Consider the following 13949-nt stretch of genomic DNA (forward strand, 5'->3'; position numbering starts at 1 on the left):
CTTAAATGTTTAGAAATACTACTGAGCAGTGTACATACACTCCCTCAAACAGAAGGTTACTATCAGGGTCTAACTATTGTTTCACATGAAGTACTGGTCATCATCCTGGTAGAAGGACCCAGACAACGAAAAACGAGGGAACGGGGGGGGCAGAAAAGCAAGCACAACGAGGGAACAGGGGGGGGGCAGAAAAGCATGCACAACGAGGGTATAGAGGCAAGAAAACAGGCATAATCAGGGAACAGAGGCAAGAAAAGCGAGCACTCACCGGCTGGGGCGGAGGACTCGGCAGCTTCTCTACTTCTTCCGGCAGCGGTCCAGCAGAAATGGCTCTCCGATAAGCCCCGACATTTTCGGACTGGGGGCGTGTTTATCTCTCTCTCCTCTTCCCATTGGCTGGAATGTAAAATTCCAGCCAATGGGAAGAGGAGAGAAAGAACCTAAAAAAACAAGCCCCTCAATCCCAAAAACACGGGGCTTAAACGGACAGATGCCCCTCTCCTCTAATGGCTGGCCTCCGTTTAGGAAGCCAGCCAATGGAGAAGAGGGGCGGGTTCAAGCCCCACACTCTAAAACATGAGATCTCCCCAGCGAGACTGCGCGAGCGCAGCCTACGCAGGAAGAGACCTAAAAAACGACATTAAAACGTGGGATGGAGAAAGTTATAAATGGAGCTGTTAATACTGGAGATAATATTCGTAGCTCACCTTTTGCCTCTGTTGTGTGTCTAAGCATGTGCTGGTTCATAGTGCACCCTCCAGTTTAGTGATCTGAAAGATAGAATATAGACTTTGTAATAGCATAGTACATACAACTGCACACATATTTTCGCTTTATTTATTTGTATACTCAGGATAATGTATTTTTTTTAACTTCCACTGTAAGGAGGTGTTTGTGCGCTGTTTTTCTTCCAAAGTAGTGTATTACATACACTCCCATTGCATAGCGGTGAGTTCTCGATATTGCAGGGCAGATTTACAAGCTCCCTGCGCCACCAGTACGTCACTTTTTGTGACATACTGGTGGCGCAGGTGACTCCTCTATAATTACGAGAGGAAAAGCCACCCTGCGTGACTTTTCCTCTCCTTGTAAATATGGACCCTTCACACGCAGCACTTTGCGGTGAAGGGGCGTTTAATGGGTGTTGCTGTGCTTGTTCCCACGCAACACCCATGGAACAAGACACATTGTCCAGATTTACGAGAAATCGTAAATCTGGAGATGCATCTGAACGCTACGTCACCCTAGAGGTGGCGTAGCAAGGCGCAACGAGGACTAATGTTTTCCTTTGCCCTCGTTTTTTTTCCTCTTTCAATGCATGCTGCATTCTACGCACGCATTGAAAGAGGAAAAACGCCTTTAGTGATTGTTTTTGTGCAGGAAGGTGCCTCTTCCTGCACAAAAACAATCTCCCCTTGGCGCAGGCATCCTTGCGTCATGGTGCAAGGGTGCTTGCGCCGGCGCATGGCAACTGTTTGTGCGCCAGCGGAGGTGAGAGCACAGGAATGCGACATATTCTTGTAAATATGTTGCATTCCTATGCTCTGAAAGTGCCTTAGCGTGGTGCAGCCAAAGGGCTTACGGTGCCACGCTGCGGCACTTTCTTGTAGACCTGCCCCTGCGTACCTAGACTGTTGCATCTCATTGACTCGCAGAGTCTGGAGGTGAGTGTTTTTCTTGAGAAGTCAGAGGCAGATTTATAAGCTCCTTGCGCTAATTTTCCCATGTTAAAAGTGACACAAAAGTGGTGCAAGAAGCTTGTTGATCTGTTCGTCAGACTGTTGTAACCTATATATTCTCACTGCTCGGAGGTAATTGTATATTTCTACGTAGTGAATGTGTTGGGCACTACCCACTCTCTCCTTTCACAGATAACTTGTTATTGTTTTGGAAACAAGCTTCTTTGCTCACCTAGTGCCATTGGCGTGATTCAATGAGGGTGCACTACGTGTCGAAGTAGGCTTCACTGTGGCCAACAGAGTTCACTACTTGTACTTAGGTAAGGTTGTGCACGGCAGAGTGGACAGCAGCAACCATAACTTTAAAAGAGAAAGAGGAACGATGTGATAGAAAGTGAGAAAGAGAAAGAGAGAAAAAACGACATTAAAACGTGGGAGAGAGAAAGTAATAGATGGAACAGTTAATACTGGAGAAAATACTCGTAGCTCACCTTTTGCCTCCGTTGTGTCCAAGCACGTGGTACTTCATAGTGCACCCTCCAATTTAGTGATCTGAAAGATAGTATAAAGAGTTAGTAATAGTATAGTCCCACTTTCTCCTTTGACTGATGACTTGTCGTCGTTTCGGAAACAAGCTTCTTTGCTCACCTTGTGCCATTGCGTGATTCAAGGAGGGTGCACTACGTGTCGAAGCAGCTTTCTCAGAAGTTGTTATGATGGCCACGCATCATCGCAGAATCCTCGAACATTAAGTTTTAGAAGTGTTGGGGGGGTCGCCAATTTGTGAAACACAACCTGTAAGATAAAAAGGAAGTTAACATTGTGTGTAATTTTTTTTATCAAAGGAGAGAGGAAGTGACAGAGTGACTGCAAAGAATATTCGCAGCACAACTTTCTGTCACCAGTGTGTTTTTCACCAAGTGCTGGGACATAACGCACCCTGAAGCTCTACATCTAAAAGATAGTAAAAGAAGATGTTATGATTGGTAATTGTTACTATCTTAATGTGGAGTTGGATAACATCGTCCTTTCATACACGTTCCTTCTCACATTTATAAGACCTATTTGTATAGTTTATATTCCGGACGTTTGAGCGATTATAAAAACGTTCCTGCTATTGGAAAAAAGCACATGTAATTTGATACACTGTATCGGACTGCGTTTTTCTAAATCGCGGCGTTGCTTTTTTGTATCCAGTCTGCTACAGCCCTTCGACTCCCTCTGATGCGCACCCAGGCCTCACTGCTCACCTTTTCGTGGACAGTACACCTTCTACATCATGCAGTCCCGCTCTGCCACTAAGAAGACTCGCATATAGTGCCGAGTCTTGATTTCTCTATGGCTAACGACATACTCGTGTTCCCATCATCATCATCGCAGGTTCTTCACTCGCTCAGTGCTTCAGGTACCACTAACTCAGTGACCAAAGAGGCCATGCACGTGTTAGTGGGCCCCTTTGTTCGGTAGTTTGGGCCTACATGAAGTTTGCGAACCTCCAGGACGGACCGCTTGCGATGGGAGCAACTCTAAAATGGCGTGCAGCACGTGCGCCCCGTCTTTTTTATAGGTAGGGTCACGTGTGTAGTGACGTATGTGCTGGATGGGTGTAGTGTGGGCGTATACCAGCCATGAGGGAGTGTGTGTGCCGATCTGACAACTAGACCTGGAACTAAGAAATCACTACAATGGAAATCTGGGCCATGTAGTGTTGCAGTAACTTCCTGGTAGCGTAAGCAGAGTGGGCTGTACTAACGTATTCAGCCTCGATTAATTTACCACCACCCCCCGGGGCTTTTAAATGTTGGGAGGGGGGCCGCGCAGCACCGGGACACTGCAGGAGCTGGCCCTGGGGCGTGGCAGTCTCCAGGGCCTTCGAGGGCTCTAGGTATAGGGACACGCAGTCTACCTCACAAAATACACTAAAACAGAAGAGAAAGTGATGAGAGATGAATAGAAGTGCTACAGCAAACACTCCCGCACTACATTATCTGAGGTCAAGAAAACAAGAAAAAAACAGTTAAATGCAAGTGACTTCGTATTACATAGAAATGTATGCATTATTATTTTTCAAATTGGTATTCTGTAGAATTCAGGAACGTTCTGTCGTAGAGTTTAGAGGTTGCACACTGTTCCGCTAACAAATCACATACTCACTTAAGAATATATAGGATGGTACTCTTATAATATACAGTACTGGTCCTATATATTCTTTAGGGAGAAGGTGAATAGGAATCACAAATAAGAATAGAAATTAGAAAATAACATTCAGAAATGTAGGGTTTATTAAATATTTAAAGTAACAAAGTATGCATGATAGCTATATTTTTTATTCTGCAATTTTGTAAAATGTTTCTTGAAAAAAAATATACACAGATATATATTACAGATGGCGCTGAAAAATCTCCTATTCCTCTTCTGTAACAATAGGACAATTTATTACAATATAACGATTGATACCATTGTGACAGTAAAAAGAAAAGGAAAATAAAGTTATCTATTTAACAGAACATCCATAATGAAATACTTTTGAGCGGTAATTATTTACTGAACTTCTTTTCTCCGGGAGGTGAAAAAGTTTGATCTTTGTGGCGACGGGTCATAAACTCCTCTGAGATCATGACTGTGAGAATTAAAATATATATAAATTCTCACAGTATATGATCACAAGGGGGGAACAGACTAAAAACCAAAAGCTAGTGACGTTGCTTAGATATCTTTACTCTTTGTGCCGAACTGGTGTTCTCCTTAGAAGGAAGACAGGCGGTGACCATGGAGACCTTTCAGAACTGCATGAGTAGGGTCTCCAGGTGGCTGAAAATAAACTCCCTTCAATTTAACGAGGGGAAGACGGAGGTGGTTTACTGCTCGTCAGCCAAACGGAGTCAACAACCTTCCTATGAGATCAGGCTTGCGCCGGGAGCGGATCTTTGCACCCCAGTCAAGACCGTGCGCAATTTAGGGGTACTGTTTGATGCGGATCTCCAAATGACCTCTCAGACCAATAAAACCATCAGTGTCTGCTTTGGATTATTGAAAGCGCTCAGACAGATTTTGCCCCTTCTGCCTGATGAGTCCAGACCGTTAGTGGTTAGGAGTGTGATCCTGGCCAGACTGGACTATTGTAATTCCCTATATCTAGGGGCTCCCTTATACATCTTACAGGGGCTCCAGAGGGTCCAGTCTATAGCGGCTAAGCTGGCACTCAAAAGACCTCGCAGTTCCTCCACTAAGTTGGCGCTCAGAGACCTACACTGGCTGCCAATCGGGAGTAGAGTCGCTTTTAAGTCCCTATGTATTGTGTACAGAGCCCTGCACAACACGGGACCTATTCCTTTACAGGAAAGGCTCTCCTGGTATAAGCCCACCAGGTCCCTGCGCTCCTCTAGTCAGGGTTTGGCAGTAACTGCCAGGATCAGGAGATCGAGGATGGGAGGCAGAGCCTTCTGCACTTCTGCATCTAGGCTGTGGAACGAGCTTCCTCAGAACATCAGGCAAATTGACACCCTACTGGGATTCAGAAAGAGCCTGAAAACATGGCTGTTCGCCAAAGTCTAATCTATCTAATAGTTCCGGCGGCTGTTCTATATGCTACAACAGCTAGTGTATTGTCGTACCATCTGACTACTTCCTGTTTGGGCGCCAGGATACCCGTAGGGTGACAGTTGCGCGTTACAAATAATAAATTCATACATACATACATACATCATGAACTCCACTGAGATCAGCATAACTGTTAATGTTATAATATACATATTAACAGTATATGATCTCTAGATGAAAACACAGTAACAACTATAAGATGGTGACGTTGATTGTAAATGTTTAGGGTTTGCGCCAACGGGTCACCAACACATCTCAAGTGAAGTACAGTGTCAACATTATATTATAGAAAGTCACAATATATAAGCTGAAAGGAGCCAGAAAAGGAGCAATGTTTGTTGTAATCTATCTGTTTCTGAAAACAAGCTGCTGACGTTACAGAGAAAAAGTGAAAAACATGCAATAACATTTTTTCTAGATATAAATGTTTAAATATTGACAAATAGCCACAAATTATAACTAAGTACTATGCCTATGCCATATTGAAACAACTTACAACTCCGGAATATGTTTGTTGACGCAAAAGAAGAATCCGATGCTAGAAAAGGGAACCTGCATCACAGATTGGCGACTCAGAAATAACTAGCGAAAACGAAACTAATTGCACAGTAGGTGTGGTTCATATAGCTTTTGGTTCTTTAATAGTCTATGGAAGGAAGATTTGCTCCGCCTATGTAGATGTCACGTTTTACAGTTTACACATGCTCACGTTTCAACTGTTTTACTTGTGCACGTGTTGGGAAAAGTTACAAACTGTGAAGCTGTAAAGGTTTCGATTTTCATAGTAACACGTATAAGGTCATTATTATCTACATACGTTGGAGAGTTTGAAAAGTGTTACTCGGTAAACTGTGTTTTTTGCATTCTCATGATTAAAAACATCTAAATAGAAGACATAAAAAAATTGTTTACCATATAAGAAAAAAACGGATTAATATTTGTTATTACTATGCTTCTTAATTAAAAAAATGCTAGCATTTGTAAATCGTAAAGCTACCCTCGGAAAGGTGTGCTGGCGTTCGGAAGATTAAAGGTATTACTTACAGGGAGATAGTGGTGGGCTAAGATGTCATAGTGTATAAAATGGGACACAGCTTTAGAACAGGTCTCTGCAAGCCACCTGTATGGTATTGAATAGAAAGACATGCTTGGCTAGTAGAGACCAAGGACTTTCAGGATTAAAAGAGACCAAATTGCCCAACATAAAATACGTCACAGAGTGTGTTTTCAAATACTCTTTCATATTTAGAAGGACAGGATAAGTTAATGTGTGTAGCTTTTCTTCTCTATGTAAATATGTCCTCATTATACACAATACTTTGTGTTGAAGGGGCGTTCTATAGCTGTTGCTGTGAGTATTTTTGACTTACATAATCAATGACTAATTTCTAATTATATTAAAAGGTGAGTATTAGAGATGTGTTTAAGGATTGATGTGTGTGAAAACACATGAAGTATTCAAAAACTAGTGTGAGAATGGTACCTAAATACACACAGATTCACAGTGTTATTCTAGCAACAGTATCCTTTGCATTTTACTAAAGCACATTTACTAGGTTGAAAGGGGTAAGGTGAATAGACATATTCTACATTTTTTAGTACTGCATTTTAGTATAAGAGCCTTAGTCATTTTCCATAGTCATAAGCAGTGACTGCTTTCGAATTTTACGAAAACTTAAGAACAGGATATGTTTATAAGCAATTATATTTATATAACCTTATGAAGTACTTAAACTCTACTGTTGTAATTTTATTAGACAATGGTATTTACATAATATTTGTTTGGGGCCAAAATAGTTGATAAACCTACTTTTGTATTATGTACTAAGAAAACTGTTAAAGTGAAGTGTTTATGTTTTTGTGCAAGGACCTAGAACATAACAGATTTGTTATGTATAAAGAGGAGAATATTACCGAAGACACATTGAAAATGAGCAACAGTTTAATTGAAGTACAAAATCTACCTATAACAGGCAGCGAGACTGAATTAGAGGATATCAGTACTGCAGATATCACCTGTGATTTTGAAAATGAAAGCAATGATGCTGATTTTTTGGAAGTACGCCTTATGGTATGGACTGCTTGAAACCCCTATGCACTATGCATGCAGTCTTGCATCTACCTGCACACTTGTCTTTCATACCTTCAATTCCCCAGTCTGTATCCTTACACTTCCAGCAAACACTCTGTTACTGCCCTTGTACTGTTATAGTGACCCATTCAGTGATATGTACTAATCATTCAGTGCGCTAAAGCACTTATAGATTCACTCAGACACTCTCCTTACAGTATTGTGTATTCATTCACTCAGTACCCATTATAATTAGGAATTGTCATTTAAAAAACCTTTAAAATTCACGGAAAAAAACATGGGTTTCAGCCACGTTATAGTTAGGAATTAGCATTTTAAAAACCTTAGAAATTCACTGAAAAAACCATAGGTTTCAAACATGTTATAGTTAGCTGGACATTTTACTCATACAAAACCATTGAAATTCCCCCGTTATAGTTAGTTCAGCTAACTATAACTCGCACGCCGCATTGCACTGCTGATGACGTCACATATTACATCACTCATGACATGGTCAGTGACATCACTCATGACATCACTCATGACATCTCAAATGGAACATGAGGGAGGAGAATCAATAACTGAGGAAAGTGCATTCAAGTCAGATGTATAATTTTGTCAAGATCAAGGTCTAATTACATGGAATTCTGACAACAGTGGACATAACCACAAATCACTTTAAATGCCTTCAAGAAACAAAATAGATTTGTTCAAAGAGATTACAATCAAAGAAACTAATTAGCTTGCCATGAGGAGAAATAATAAAATACCTTATAACATGACGTTTTGGGAGAATAAAGCTATAAATGAATTGAAACAGGATACAGAAATAATAATAAAACCTTTGTTAAAGGAGGAAATACCACCAATCTGGACAAGAGCAAATACATAGCTGAGACTGAAAAACAACTATGAACTAAACAACATTATAAAAAGCTAAAAGAAAATCTAACTAGGAGAATGACAATAGAGTATCATGAAAAGCTGCAGAAGTGGCATAACCGTTCCTCGATTGATGAAGAATACAGATATTTGACAACTGATAATCCAATTGTACCGACATTTTATTTTCTTTCAAAGGTGCATGAAGATCTACAAAATCTTATTGAAGAACTCTTTTAGATTCATAGACACCTTTTTAGTACAATGTGTCATAGCCGTACCATCATAAATGAGAGGCTCAATGGACTTCCTCAACAAGATCCAAGATATTCAGTGGAATACAAATTATTTATTAGCCACCATCGAGGTAACATCTCGGTACACATCAATTTGTCAATTGTGATGGAATCAAAGCATGTAAATATTGACAAATAGCAGCTTGTTCGCTAACTTATATGGAGCATACCAATATGCTAATATATATGCTGGAGTACTGCTTAACAAATAAAGTTTTCTTATATATAATGGAAATTATTTTTTACAAACCAGAGGGAACCAGCTATGGGGACATCATTTGCTGCTACATATGCAAATCTATTAAAGGGTCACTCAGAAGCTGAGGCTGTTTGAACTAAGGAGAATAAAGAGGCATTGGAACATATTAAACTCTGAACACGTTTCATAGATGATCTCTTCCTTATCTGTGAAGGAGATTTCAGGCGTCTGGAAGAGTTTATCACATCATTAAACAACAATTCCTACAATCTGAAGTTCACATTTACAGTCAGTCCATCAAAGATAAACATCCTAAATATAAAATCTACATAAAATAATCCAGACTATGCAGTAAAATCCATTGAAAAGCTACAGCAAGTAATATCATATTGCACATGAATAGTGAGCATCCTAAAACTTTAAAATGGAGCATCCCTTATGGGGAGATGTTATGAGCAAGAACAAACTGCTGCGAGAACTCAGATTTTGAAACACAAATTGATGAAATGTTCAAAAGATTTGAAGCAAGGGGATACCCCACACGGGTGTTAATGTGTGCAAAGAACAGAGTGACAATGAGAAAGAGAGAGGAATTATTGATTTCAAATCAGAGAAAACAAATTGGAGATAATTAATTACAATTAATCATGGATTATAATATTGAACATCAAGAACGGGGAAGGATTTTTAAAAGAAATTGGAAAATCCTATTATGTGATGATAAATTTGAAAGACATTTTATCTGACTTCCTGGGAATAAAGTATTGGAAAGTATCATCCCAATGTGATATACTTGTGCGAAGACATCTGCCAACTGTTAAAAAGCCAATAAATAATTCCCTACAAGTGCCCGTCTTTTGGAAATTGCACTAAATGTAAAGCTTGTGAGCATGGCATCAATAAAACTTCCTACAGATCACATAATGGGAAATAACAAAAAATAATACAACACATAACCCTCCTGTACTGCAGTTGCTACAGGATCATGTTAAACTCCTGGCTCTGAGATTCGATAGTACAAGGAAGTAGGAGTCCTCCAAAACTCAGTGCAAAAATCTTTTCAAAAGAAGCGGTACATCAAGCATTAACTTTGCTAGCAAATTGCATAATTTGTGTTGTTGTTGTTCCCAATGCCTTGAACAAAAAAACAGATAGTGGTGTAATCCACTTCGCCATTTCAATAGCACTTACTACTACTGACACTTTGTGCTGGGGTACAAAGGCAGCACATGCAGGACCGGAGGTAGTGCATTAGTGGGATTTTTGGGAGGGTGCAGGGCAAGGGCAGAGGGTGTCTCATCACAACTTTTCGGCCTGTGATACAAAAAACCTGAAACGACTTTTTATTGATCCCGATGTTTCATGTGTTACAGCTATTAAAACAGAGCCTGTCTGAGTCAATAGATTAAGCTTAGTCTATCAGTGAGGGCGTAAAAAAGAGCACGTGAACTACTTTTAGAACTCAGAAATTGACCTACTTTGTATCTTAACTTGACAACTAAGGATCTGTAATTCTACGATGTATGCTGAGCCGTCCCCATTCTTCACCCAATGCTTAGATCAGCAAAGGAGGGAAAAAGGAGTCCTGGGAAAGCCAGCAACTGCTTTTCCTCACTTATCATAGCCACTGTCAAATGTCTGTCTTCCTGCTACTCTCTCGAAAAACAAAATCTGGTTTCCTGACAACTTCCCAGAACACACTTGTAAATACCTTCTAGTTCCTCAAGGCCCCCAAAACACCAAGCTTTCTTCTACCCTTCCCTAGCTACATTCCCTTACGTTTTACCCCACAATACAAAAAAAAGTCCCTGGCATCCTGTGTCCCTCCCACATCACCTTATGATTGTTTCCTTCCCCTTCCTGCCTGAAGCTATGCTCACCACTCTATAATAACAATTATAACTCTTACAGTGAGAGTTGGTGCCACATTGACAGTGGCTTTGTGAGAGCCGCACCTCAGCACAGCCTGCTTTACTCTCAGTGCAGGTCTGCAAAGAGAGAGAAGTTTGCATTTGGAGACACCCAGCACCACTCTTATTCCCACTCCTCCTCCCAGTCTCTGGAGACTCATTCCCCCGCCTCTCTCAGATCTTTAGAGCTCCATCCAGGTGAGGCAGTGGTTTACTATCAATTGGAGCAGGGGCTTCACAACCTGACTGTCTGATGCTGTAACAGCATAGCACTGAAAACAGCTAACCTGTTATATTTCATTGCTCTGACGTCAGAACAATTAACCAAGGTTAGAAATCCATTTTCTAAAAAATGGCTTCCTGTAAAAACAATCTATAACAAGCATGTGCGTCACAGGCACAGTCTGTATCTGTGTTGTATGTAATTTGACTACATATTACCATTTGCTATTAAGTAATTAGGGTACTTATATGATAATATTTCACATTACGCAGCGCAGTATCTAAATGTGCTGTGCTGCATGGGGAGAAGAACAGTGCAGCAGCGTGTCTGCAAAGAGTGGCCTGCTGCTGAGATCCTCTGTGCTGGAGCACAAACAGGCTGCTTCACTTCATGCACACTCCTTCACCATAGCGCGTAAGAAACTGCATACAGTTGAAAGATTTGTACTATAAGCATGCCTTCCAGTAAAAAGATCTATGAGTAGGCAACAGTAGAACAGTCTAACATATTTGATGTGTGCTGTACATTGCAACACACATACTTTGTGTCATTTCTTGGGGAAATCAACACATTTCCCCTTGTTTGGGGGGCTTCCAATACTAATTTGTGACACAACCTCTGGTCAGACAATCTTAGTTAATCGGGCTTTGCATTAAAATGTATCCGGTGTTTGTATTAATCTACTCAGAGTAATGCTCCCTTGCCGCAGAGGCACAAAGTGGATTTGGTGAAATTAAAAGGGCATTTTGCGCTGCAAACTAAATCACCGCTATCACTCTGGAGCCAGCGCAAAACCCTGGTTAATTTGGGCCGAGCAGTTATTCTTGACTCACCCAGCGGCCACCTTTTTCTTAATCATTTGAGATTAAAGGAAGGTGCATGCCCATTTTATGAAGAATTGAAATCTAGTAAAATTTGCACGGTGTGCATACATCCATTCCTGGAATCTTTAACTCAGAACAGTTGGTGGGAACTTTGGGTAGCAGAAATGCATATTACCCCCCTTTGCATGTGATTGTAGCAGAAAGAAAATATTTGCTTTTCATGTGATTTAGGAAGCATGTATGTTCAAGTATCTGGAGATGAGTGCAGAGTTGCCAGTTATTCCTCCTTGGATATTCGGTTTGCACTATATTCTACTAAACGCAAGTTACTGAAATGATGCGCAATTTATAACTTTTTTGTGAGTTAAGGACATCCCAGACAGAAGCTTCAAATACAACATTTGAAGTTTACAATAGATTTTTAACACACTGGAACTTGTTTTCCCTTCTAGTCATCAGAAAGTGGTGGTGCTGTAGGGCAGCTAGAAGTTCTGAATATTTTTACTCTATGATCCATCTATTCATATAGTCTTTTGATCATAAATTGGGCCAGAGATCAATAGCAGATGTTAATCAAAATGGAGGCTAGCTAATTTGCTCCCCTCAAGCCATCACATCTCATTTTGATTGAGAAGGTGAATGTGATACCACCTCAGTGCAGCACTCTGTTGTCATTAAGAGAGTAAGAGGGAGATTATCACATCACATCAATAGCCAAATAATATGTCAAAGGCTTGCCTCATTACCAGTCAGTTACCTTCATTCATGGCACATAATAGCTGGAGTCTGCTTTAGACATGTTTGAGAGTCACCCATCATAGTATATCTCCTCAAAAAACAGGCAGTCTAAATCTACTATGTGAGCTTAAAACCAGTAGACTCTTTAAGCAAATGCTACCTGGTCTCTTTTGCATTGCTTGATTTCATACACTTTCTGAGGAACTTGTTTTTGTATAAAGGTGATACCCACGGCCCTCTGTTGGTGACCAGCAGTGTTTGGACTGTGAAGAGGCTCCTAACCTGTGTGTGCTGGGACTCTACAAGCTCTCCAGTCAAGGTTACCAGGCCTCTTCTGTTCTCCAGAAGGTGCTATGGTCTGTAACTGCCCATGGGTGCTGACAAGAAGCTGCTTCTGAAAGTCTATGATAGCCAGGAAAAACTGACTGTTAATTGATGTTTCGTTACTCCCATGTCCCTTAGACTTCCTCCGTACAAAATGTTGGAAAACTCCAGTGTTTCCTCTGCTTATCTAGGACTAGAGAGGCTCAGCCATGCTAGGGAGACTACTAGTTAGATGGAATGTTGCAGATGACTGCTGCACTACTTTTACCTTTGGAGTATTATGGAATTTCTAACTTGTCTTCTGGCGGTGTGGGTGTGTCGCAGTTACTCCTGAAGTACAGGTTTTATAACATTATAACAAATGCCCTACCACACATGCCTTTACAACGAAATGTCAGGTAAGTGAAACCACTATTTATATATCAGGCAAGTGAAACCCCTATTTATTAATAATGATTTTTAAATTGGAGTGTCCCCTAAACCCCACTCATAAAAAACAATAATACATACACCCAATACCCTTACCCACCCCAAAACTCTAAGAATGCCCTTGCTACCCTATACCATTAAAAACCCCATAACCCTAAAAACACCCTTACCACCCTTTCCCTTATCCATCCCTAAAATCACCCTTACCACCCTAAACCCTTACTCACCCCTAAACCCTAAAAGACACTTACCAGCCTATTTCCTTACCCACTCCTAAACCCTAAAAGTGCCCTTACCATCCTATTCCCCTACCCACACTAAAATCCTAATGAGGTCTAGACGATGTCCCCTTATACTATGTAAGTCTAGTCCCAGAGTCCTGTAATGGCTGCCAGCAACATTTTTCTCATGGTGCTGGTAGCCAATCGGAGCGCTCGCTCTCATGGGAGTCTGACTCCCATGGGAGCGAGATGGCCCAAAGGAAATAAAGCTCCCTGGGCCAATCAGAAAACTCTATTTTTAAATTGGTGCTCCTGTGAAAGTCTGGGACTCTCGTAGACACAACTGCCAAAATATACAAATATTTTTTACCGTTAATGTTTTCAAAAACAACGGAACAGATTTACACCACATCACAAAAGCCACCACCGGTGGACCAATTTTCCTGCCAAATTGGGTGAAGTTCCATTCAGCATATTTTGCTGTAGCCTTGTCTAAAGAAGTCTATGGAAAATGCATGGGTATTTTCCGTTTTGGGCCTCCTCCATTTTTTTC

This window comes from Lissotriton helveticus, chromosome 1_2 (assembly GCF_964261635.1).
Source record: "Lissotriton helveticus chromosome 1_2, aLisHel1.1, whole genome shotgun sequence".
NCBI classification, from domain to species: Eukaryota; Metazoa; Chordata; class Amphibia; order Caudata; family Salamandridae; genus Lissotriton; species Lissotriton helveticus.